The sequence below is a fragment of the Nesoenas mayeri genome (genome assembly GCF_963082525.1).
Source record: "Nesoenas mayeri genome assembly, chromosome: 15".
Classification (NCBI taxonomy): domain Eukaryota; kingdom Metazoa; phylum Chordata; class Aves; order Columbiformes; family Columbidae; genus Nesoenas; species Nesoenas mayeri.
The window spans coordinates 7,001,629-7,012,402 of record NC_137559.1 but is presented as its reverse complement, the minus strand read 5'-3'; the positions used below and the strand labels follow the sequence as shown (position 1 = coordinate 7,012,402).

Sequence of the window (10,774 nt, the reverse complement as noted above, 5' to 3'; positions counted from 1 at the left end):
ACTCGCATATCATTTGTTAAACTAATGGATTGCTGGAGGTCATTCGGTAATAAGAAAAGGAGAGAAGGGTTATTAGTTTTTATCAGACATTAATTGGCCCAAATTGATTACTTGTTTGGCATTTGCAGGGTACTGGGGTGCCCCCTCAGAAGCTTCTGGCCGGCAGAGCAGAGAGTGCAGCAGCTCTGCACTGGGCACCGCGGCATCGTGGTCCCGGCTGCCACACAGCTCATCACAGGGTGGACACTCAGGGCAGATCCCACCACGAGTGGCTCCTGTCCACACGATCCCATCTGCTGGTCCTAGGCCGCAGGATAAGGGTGGCAGGATCACCCCACATCCACCCCACACGCCCCATGCTCGCCCTGCTCCTGCCGTTCCCCTGCGTCCGCTGGCAATGCTCAGTGTGGCAGGGAGAGCAGAAACGATCGGGGAGCTGCTCAGGTGATACCACATTTATCTAACAAGCTTCCAAATGAAAACTAGGATTTGGACTTATTGCATTCTGCCTCAAAATTTGATTACATTTTTCTACAGCTGTAAATCTGCCTTCCTTTCTGCAACATTATTATTAAAGCCAGTATTGAATTGGCGGTGTGATACGTAAAATTTCAATCCCGGCTTTGACATTCCAGGAAGTTAAAAACCAATTACAGTGTGTGCTTTGCCTCGGGACAGAATGAATCATTGAACACAGCCACTTCACCAAGAGAAATTAAAGGTTGAAGCAGCAACATGGGGAAGGTATTAAGTTAAAAATCAAAGATCAATTAAAGTAAAACTGAGTCTATTTTATTTTTAATATTTTGCTTAAATTTTCATTCCCTTCTGATGAACAAGGAGGTAAAATAAACCTGCACTTTTGTTTATTTGCTGGATAATAAATCTGGGATGAAGTCAGTTTTAGGAGCTAAGAGGAAACATTCAGGTAATAAAACTCCCAACCCAACAACCAGCATTAATCTTATGGTAACGAGACCAGCGTGGCAATGAGGCAGCACAGTGCCCTCCTCGTGCCAGGGAAGCCCCGGTCCCTGCGGGTCCTGCCACCTCCTGCCACCACCCCATGCCACAGCTGCCCATGTGGCAAAGCAAGAGCCACACTGGGAGGTGCCCAGAGCCCAGGGGACACGTCCCATCACCACTGTCACCACGAGGCCGTGTCATGGTGGGACGGGCCTGGGCAGCACGAGCTGCAAAACACAGGAGCGGGGAGCAAAGTCAGCACTGAGGTGAGTAAAGAGCCCTGTGTCCCACAGCTGGCACCTCGGGACTGCTGAGCTGTGAGGGCAGCGGGTGCAGCAGGTCCTGGCCAAACCAGGCAGCTCCTGTGGCTGCTCTGGCTCTACAGGGGGGTGGGGACACCCCGTGTGCCTGTGGGGATGCCCCACGCCACAGGTCCTCTGCAGAAGTGAGCGGCTGGGGTTAGAGCAGGACGCAGCATCACACACACGTCACACCATGTGTCACATCATAGCAGTGTCACACCACAGCAGTGTCACACCACCACAGTGTCACACCGCACGCTCACAGCTCTGCTCTCAGGTTCAAGGGGTACTCAGCCTGAGCCTCAAGACCCAAAGTCCCAGGCTGCTCCTTTCCAAGCTGGGGGATGGCAGCTCTCCATCCCTGCACATGTCACACTGGTGACACCTCCAAACTGTTCAGGCCACCCAGGCATGAGCAGAGCAAGGCCTTTTCCAGCAGCTGATCTGCTGGCCGTGTCCACAGGCTGGCACCGGTACATCCCCAGGTCGGTACCAGCACATCCCCAGGTTGGCACCAGCCCCGCCGAGGGTGCCGGACCCGGGCGCGCTGCTCCCCAAGCGACGGGGCCCGGAGCTGCGGGCAGCGCGACCCACGGGCACCGCCCAGTGGCAACGAAACCCGCGTGTGCGCACATGGACACACGCAGCACAGTCCCCCTCGGCCGGCCAGGTCCCGCCGGCTCCCCCGCCCCCCAGGCTCGGCTCGGCCCCGCCGCACACGCATGTTCGTGGCGGCTCCGCAGCCCCCGCCGCCCAGCCCGGCTGAGCGCGGTGCCACCCCCGCGAACTGGGAGCTCAGAGCCCGGGAGAGGACTCGCGAGCCACCCGCGGGGGGACAGCGTCACACGAGCCACCCGCGGGGGGGACAGCGTCACCTCCGCCCGGCCCCGCACACCCGTTCCACGGGCCGGACCTGCCAGGGCCGGTTCCATGTTCTCCCCTGGGGCGGCCGGTCACCTCCCGAGCTGCGGCAGAAGCTGTTGACCCCTCCTGTAAAACAAAAGACAAGTTGTACTTCCCGTTCTCTGCAGCCGTTTGTCATTCACAGATGCCTTTTACGCGTGGCCTTTAATAGATAATCCATACCCTTGAAGTGGAGTATATCATCTGCTTGTTACCAGTGATAAATCATTTGCAAAATATTAAAATGCTTAAAGACTGTCATATGGGCTTCATGAATTGCTTTGCAACACACACACTCCTGCCTATTAAAGGAGAAAATGTATTTATCGCAGAGCCAGGCTGAGCTATCAAACTCTGCTTTATTTACAGGCTGGAGTACAAAGCTATCAGAGCGGCGCAGCGCTGGGGGGAGAACCACCTCCCGGCCCCGTCATTACCGCCTTTCTAGATGATCTGACCCCAGCTATGGAAACTCATTAAAGTCGTTAGGAAACACGCCAGTTCTCCGGGGAGCCAGCTCCTTTCAGATTAAAAAAGGGAGCGAGAGCATGTGCGAGCGCTGCTGTGCAGTTTATTCACATCTATACAAGTGTGCTAACCGCAGGGAAAGAGTAATCTAATATATTCTCAGACAATTTAAACTCATTTCAATAAAAAAAGAATGAGACGGAAGCGAACGGCAGGAAGAGCAGATGTTCCAGGGCTGGCGAGACCCAGCAGAACGAGTCAACAGTGACAGCGCTGTGTTGGGGACACGCGGCAGGGCTGGCACTGATGGGATCCAGGGAGCCACCGTGCCACCCAGGGACCCCATGCCCCCACGGGGACACACCGGTGGAACAGCAACCCACAGCTCTGGGGATCCACAACCAGTCTCCACCTGCAAAGCCACCAGCACAGATCAGCAGCAAGGAGCGGCAAAGGGGCCGGAGGGGCTGAGCAAGAACCAGGGAAAGGGCTGGGGGGCTCACAGCGCCGTCCCATGCCCTCTCCATCCTGTCCCCGCTCCTTGTCACCCCCAGCAACAATATCAAGCCCCAGGCAGGGGCACAAAGCCCAAGGTGCTTTGGAGACCCGGGTTCCGTGGCCTTTGGGGCCGGGACACCCCAGCCAGACCCTCAGCCACCAAGGCACAGAAGCCACCCGAATTATCCCCCCACTAGGCAGCGTTCCTGCAAACGCTCCAGCTTGTTTGGTAAATAACAGCTTTGTAATAAATATTGCATCAGCCCAGAACTGCAGTGCATTAAAAAATGATAAGGTCCCTGCTTCCCAGGCAGCCGCTCAGTGCCGGGCCTGAAGAAGCGTTTAAAATCGGGTGTCAGCTGTGGCGGACAGAGGAATTTGTCGTAGGGCTGATGAATAGTTTGAGAAATATTCAATACCTTCAGGAAGGATCAATTTATCACAGTTTGGCTCAGACTGAGTGGAAACATACAGCCATCCACACTGCATTTGTTTATTAAGAAATTGGGGTCATTATGTTAGACATGCAGGTTTTTTTTGCTGGATGAAACTAATGTGGAAAAAGAGCCATGAAAAGAGCCATGTGGCACCTTGATAAATTGCTCCAGCAGCAGATGTGCTGTTTTTTCCCCAATGCAACGGTCTCCAGCAAAGAGGGGGCAGGACTGGCCCCCCCAGTGAGGCTGGAGTCTCGGGGCAGCCTCAATGCACAAGCAAACCCCAGCGGCTGCAAAATCATTTGCTTTGTGGGGGTGGCCGGGGACTGTCCCCAAGTCTGTGTCAATCACTCCGCAGCAGCTGAGCGCAGGGTGGCCACACAGGTGGCACGGGGGGACAAGCCCTGCGGGTCCTGGAGCTGTTCCAGCTCAGGGCTGCCCACCAGACCGTATGGGGAAGGGGCTCACACCACAGGTTGCAGCCTTTGCAAACCGACCAGGGGGGGCTTGTAGGTGCAGAAATGGAGCCGCCGCAGCCACCAAGGCACAGCGAGATCTGGGGACCAGCACGGCAAGGGACACATCGCATCCGCGTAACACCATGCTCAGGGGTTAATGGGAAATGCCATCAGGTACCTCTGGTATCAGCAGGCTCTTCGCACCTAATAAAAACCTGACCGTAAATTTCACCCAGCAGATGGAGAGAGCGATTTCCTCAGTGACCCAACGCGCACCCTCGGCTGCCCCGGTAACCAGCACATAAAGTGTTCAGCAGCCGCGGGGGTGGGGCTCAGGAGCGCTCCCAGGACTTCCTATCAGCCTCAAAGCTTTCAATTATGTACGTATTTATTTATGAAATATTATGACAATTGAAAGCCCATTAAGTGTTACAGTGAAAGTCCCTACGTGCAAAAGAACTGGGGCATCAGCACGGTCTTAACTGCTAAATCCATTTGGTAATCAGGTTAGGCTGCCAGCAAGAGGCTGGTGTCAGTGGCTTTTATTAAAAGAGGGGTTTTTGCTATAAGAGGTACTAGTTTTATGTTACCATAAATTGTCAACAGTTGGTCAGATCTCCACAGAGAAAGGATCAATACTCAGCAGAGGGTAAAAACTGCTGAGAAAGGAAAAGCGATACTCTAATTAGAACAAAATTTAAGAGTCCAGGGGTATGGATGACAGTGCCTAATATGTTATAATTTATTGACGGCCTCCAAAGATTAGGTTTTGTTCTGGCTCTGGAAGGCACCTGGGTGTGAATAAATATCCCAGCAGACAGCAGCTGCCTGCGGGCAGAGCGGGCAGCTCCTCGCACATCGATCCTCCCGAGTGGCACAACCAGCAGCCGCCCCTGCAGGACGGAGCCACCAAAGGGCCAGGTCCCAGGGCTGTTGTGGCTCCTCCGGCTGCTCACGGGCTGGGGGCTCCACTGGTGCCCCCCCAAGCCAGCAGTGGGGCAGCCGCAGCCCTGCGGGACCAGGCACACAGGGACAGGGACACTCCTGCTCCTGGGGTGTCAGAAATCTGCACCTCATTTTGCAATAAACTAATCCTGGTTTAGCTTGGTGCTAATCCCAGCTGAGGACCAACATCTGCGAGACCCAGCCCTGCGCTAACCCAGATTTAATCACCGCTGGAGTCCCAACCTGCCCTCGCTTCATTTCCCCACACACGAAGCACCTGCCAGCACACTCTCATAAACAAGGAGGCAATAAAATTTAATCACTCCGAGATCAAAGTTCTCAAGTGTTTTCCAATTGTCCTCTCACCACCCTTCCAGCGAGGTTAAGGGAACTGCAGCGGGCTGTCTATTTAATAAGTGGCCATAAAAACCTGGCTGGATTGGAGAAATATTGGCAAATATAATAAACAAAAATACATTAACTCTAATTCTGCGAAGCCTTTGGCTATATTAATATCTCTTTAATGTAATCACCTATAAATAAGTGATGACCCTATGATTTAATATGACATCTGTCATCCCCATTTCCATACAAGACGTGAAGTAATTACTCTCTCTGGTGTGCAATAAAAGGATGGGAACCGTCACCAGCTCCATCACCCAGTGCTGTGGGCAGCCCCAGAAGGGTCAGCTCCAGCTCCTGATTCCCAGTGGGGTGTATGGAAACGTGGACAAGAGCTGCACATGAGGTGCAAGGGCTGGGGGTGCCCACATGGGCCCCAGCCCCAGATGCAGTGACCCCCCCGCCTGCTCTGGAGGGGTCAGTGGTGCCCGAGGCCCCAGGGGTGCAGTCAGGGACCCCCTGGGCCGGGCCGTGCAGCTCCCAGTGCTGGGCCAAGGTTTTAGTACTGGCTGCTGGGTGACCCTGGCAATCACAGGCACCATCACTGTAATGTCAGAAAGCTCAGCATAATCAGGAAAAAGGCAGAACAGTCTCTTCTCTGCATATTCTCCTGACCCGGAGCTCAGACAGCAGGGAAGTGCTTGGGTCCCGGTCAGGGTCCCGCCAGCCCAGCGGCGCATGGACGAGCCTGTGGCTGATGCTGCTGGCTCTGGCTCCAGCTCCACTCCCTCCACCAGCATCCCGCAGCAAAGCTGCCCTTGCCCCACTCCATCTGGAGCTGGAAATCACAGCACACTGTGCAACTCAGTGTAGCTCACTGCTGTCCCCAGGGCTGGAGAGGTGACAATTACCTTCCTGTCTCAGGAGTCAGTTATCAGATTTATAGAGAAGAAGCTATTGCAAGCATAAGGAGGCTGGGCACAGCAGAGGTGAGAACCCAACAGCAGCAGCCAGCCCAATGCCATGGCAAGAGTCCACAACATGAGTCATGCCTCTGCCACCCTCTGCTGCCTCTAGCAAGAGCCCCACAGCCCAGTGGGCACAGCCCTGCCCGGCCAGACCTGAGCAGCCCTGGCAGCAGCACGAACCCCCCAGCCCTCCCCTCCAGCTGGAGAAATGCTTTTGTGTGCCTGGGCAGCTACAGGCTGCTGCATCTCAGAGTGGGAAGACAAAAATGCACACAGGAGCAGGGAGGAGAGAAGAGAGGGGAAAGAAACCTTAAGAATAAAAAACTCTGTTTAAAGGCAAGTTTTTGAAGCATGAGCACCAGCCCCTACCACACCAACCTGATGGCTCGGTCAAGCAGGAAGATCCGAGTACGCAGTGGAAACGCTCCTGGGCAGATCCAATCATGACGACTTCCATTTCTCCCTCCTGTTCTTCAGCTGAGGTGACACGCAGGATCGCTGAAGCATCTTGCAGCCCATTCACCCTCCAGAGTGGAGCCACAGCCCCGGGAAGGTTTCCCAGCCCTGCCTGCAGCAGCTCGGCCAACCTGGGTGTCACCTGCAGACCACGCAGCCACCCGCGGGGACAGGGACAGAGGAGCCCCCTCCAGCAGCTGGGAGCATGGACCTTCCTCCTCCCACCTCGCTCCATCCTCCTCATCCTCCTCGCTCAGCCAAGGCGCAGAGGCGGGAGCTGCCCATCTGCGCTCTACCACTGCACACCCTGCTAAATGAAGAACAGCATTTAATTAGGATGCAGAGCTGGAGCAGCACACAAACACTCAGTTACTACCAGCCTTGTGCAGTTTAAAGCTCAGTTTGATGAAGAACCATTAAAAAAGGCTGATAACTGAACCAAAGCTTGAGGAGCGGAGCCACGTGCTGCATGGCGACAGCAGCTGGGGACACAGAGCAGCTGCAGCATGGGCAGCACCAGCACTGCCTACCAGAGGGGACACAGGGACACTATTGCCACAGCCTGGGGACATGGGACACAGCTGGGACACCACAGTCAGAGACCCACAACAGAGGCACCAGGGTGGCCGTGGCCGATACAAACCCCAGAACAAGGAGCAGGGTCCCTGAGGGGCGCCTGGCACCGGGCACATCCCGAGAGCCAGAGTGGCCATGCACACCTGGAAAAACGCTCACTCAGGCAGGATGCCTAGTAATAAATTTATTGTATTTTATTACATATTCCCCTTTTTGCACTTAATTCCAATTCCTCATATTCAAACTCTTCTTTCTGAAAGAAAATGATTTTTAACATAAAAATATAAATTCTGCATATTAAAAGTGCATACACCTTGAATAATAAAACATACAAATAAATAATAAAAGGCATTGACACAGTCTCATGCACTTGTCCTCAAATAATTTAAAATTTATGGTACAATGCTCAATCCCAAGTAAAGACAGCCTGCTTTCCAAATTACTGTACAGTTCAAAAACATTAAAATACAGAAGAGAATATCAAAGGTGTGGTCAAGCCCACAGCCCAGTACCAGTGTACAGTGATGTGACATGCAGTTTTTAGAACCGTAGATATTCCAGTGTAAAATCTGACATTGTGTCCAGAAGAGAAACTGCATTTGCAATAGGACTTAAAATTCAATTTTAATCAATGGTGAGGCACAGTTGGTGAGCAAATCTGTACAAATTGATATTTGGAAGGCCACAAGAAAATAATCTGGGTGCTTGTAGCCTGTATTCCCTTGTGTCACCCTACCCAGGGCAATGTAGCACCTCAGAAAGGTTTCTTATTGCGCTGCACAAATGCCTTAGGAACCCAGCGCCGACGTTCTTGCAACGCGTTTGTGCGGCAGGGCCTAGAGTGAGACAGAATCGGTGTTTACACTTAGTTTTAATCTGTGTCTTTTAAAAAACACTAGTTGCAGATACATTGAGTGTTATCGCCTTTAAAAAAAAATAGCAGAGTCCCTAAACCTTTAGACCTCATATAGATACTCTACAAGTCTTCAGGTACTTTCATTTTACAAAATGTTCCTAATAGTAAATGCTTTATGGTGCTTTTATCAAGAAAACCATGTAGTACTTTGATCTCACCACAGATTAAAACTAAATTTCAGTTCCCTCCACAGATAACATCAGATACTGCCAAATTATTTTGGATTAGTAGGCAAATGACAAAGACACACAAAAAAAAAGAACAGTGGAATGTTGTTTCCAAAGGCTTTCGGTGCCGGCACCTGGTGGGGACACCAGGAGGAACACGGGACCCGCACTTCGTGCCACCCAAATGTGCCTCTGGGGACACCTCCCCTTGTCCCCAAGGCAGTCGCCTACCCCACAGCACCCACCAGCACACAGTTTGGAGGGGAAGGAGACACGCGGTCACTGCGGCAGCCGGCACAGCTCCGCCTGGGAAGACAGCAGAAGCCCCATCACCACCAGTACAGGCAACACACCAACCACTGGGAACTGCTTCCTCAGCATGGAAATTCAACAAAACCCCTCGCTTTGAGTGCTCGTACGGTTACAGGTGACTGCCTCTTCTTACAACGTGGAACACGCCTTTATACATGGAAAACAGCAGGCTACACACAGAACACTGATCAGGTTTTCCCTGGTAAAAGAAAAAAAAAAAAAAGAAAAAACAATACAATACAGAAATCCAGTTTGTTCTCATTTCAACATTTCAGATCCCTTTGACTTTATGCTACACTCCAGCCTTGTCAGTAATGCAGAATTCTGCAAAGGAAAGAATCAAAGATGTGCAAACAAAGCAGGAACCCGGGACGTGCTCCCCTGCGCTGACACGCGGCTGCGGTGAGCAGGGGTCGGACCCACGGCCGCAGCCGGACACACGGCGCTGGTCCCGAGCAGGCGCTTGCATAGTCGGTCAGTGCATGCGTGGGTCTGGTGCTGCCATGCAAAACTGCCGCGGCACTGAGAAAAACGGGGTCATGCTCGAGTCTCAGCTTTGGAAAGCAAACAACCCTGCAGCTAGGACAGATGAGGGCACTTGCAGTGGAGTAAGTGTACTGTAATTAAGCTGCTAATTTTCTATCCTAAGCATAAATTTTTATTTAGCCATATTTGGTAAGTTTGAAAGGGTTAACAATTTATACACCCAAAGTGAGACACAAGTTACAGAGAACTGCAGGCACCAAATTGTCTATCAAATGTGATAAATACAAATAAAAGGTGCCTCTTTAATACACGTCATTGAAAATGTGCTTATAATTTGTATACTACTAAACACTATCCAAAAGACGTAGCTCAAAAAGGGTAAAAACCATTTATTCAGGTGACTCCAGCAGGAATCTAGCACTGGAATCAGGGCGCTGTTGTCCGCACCCAGAGGGCTGATGCCGGGGATGGGAGCGAGTGTCAGATGGTGTGAGTGACCTGGGAGTGTCACACGGCGAGTCCGGCCCAAAGCTGATAGGAAACACAAGGCACAGCCCCCAGAGGATGCGGCTCCTGCTCTCCTGGAGTTGGGGGTCCCAAGGCTGCTGCAGCCGGCACAGCTCCCCAGCCACCCCATGGGCTGTCCCCGCACATGGTGCGACCGGCACAGCCCACCAGCCGCACCATGGGCTGGCCCCATGTGTGGTGTGACCAGCACAGCAGACCCGATAGCAGCCGTTTCTGTGCACCTTGAACAAACAGCCACGGGACCTCCAGGCCCCACATGCCACCACCCAGGAGCAGGTGGAGACCCCTGGCCCGCAGTGACCTCGGGGGTGGCAGAACCCACCTCTCACAGGCACGAGTGCCCCTGAAGCCAAACCCCAATTGTAAGAGGTGACAGCGTTTGAACAGCTGCCTCGGAGCAGCCTCGGCCTTCCCTGCTGCAAGGCTGAGCACAGAGCCAAGGCGGGGTTGGCATCCAGGACTTGGCAGATTCCTCTCTGGAGCATTCCCCCGTGCCATCCCACATCCCTACATCTGGACAGTGCTGCACACATGGACAGGAATTTCCATACAGGGAAGAGCTAAGAAATAAGCCTGATTTAAAGCAAGGAGGGAAGACTGATGCTGCTTTTCCCCAAATCACTTTAAGTAGGGCCTGCAATAACCTACGTTCAGTTTTAGAAAGATTTACTCTACATCACTGATGGAGCCATGACTTTAAAAGCGACCAGGCTTGGCTTCATGCTCACAACGAACACCCGTGTTCCCTGCTCCCTTCAGCCCCCTCCTGCACAGGGAAGCTCAAAGACCACTGGAAATCGGTGACACAAAAAGCAGAGACACAGCGTGGCAGCAAACAGCTGCGCTGTTACAGAATGAACACAGCCACAGAGCAGGGACCGTGGTTCCAGGTGCTGCACAGGCTGGCTGGGCACGCTGCCTGCTGTGTGCCTTGCACTCAGCAAGAACTGCAACACACCCGTCAGTCAGAACCTTTCCTTGTGGACACCTTGCGTCAGGGCCCCTAAGCCAGAGAACACACCGGGCTGGCAGCATCTCCTCCGCTC

The 10,774-nt window shown here is 53.0% G+C and overlaps 1 long non-coding RNA gene across 1 annotated transcript; it reads right to left on the bottom strand.

The window, feature by feature from the left end:
* Positions 1-7,538: 7,538 nt before the first annotated feature.
* LOC308046118 lies at positions 7,539-9,487 on the bottom strand. The gene is made up of 3 exons (XR_013922864.1): positions 8,848-9,487; positions 8,648-8,708; positions 7,539-8,155 (listed from the first exon to the last, which is right to left on the bottom strand). It is a non-coding gene; the product is annotated as an uncharacterized lncRNA (long non-coding RNA).
* Between the last annotated feature and the right edge of the window lie 1,287 nt (positions 9,488-10,774).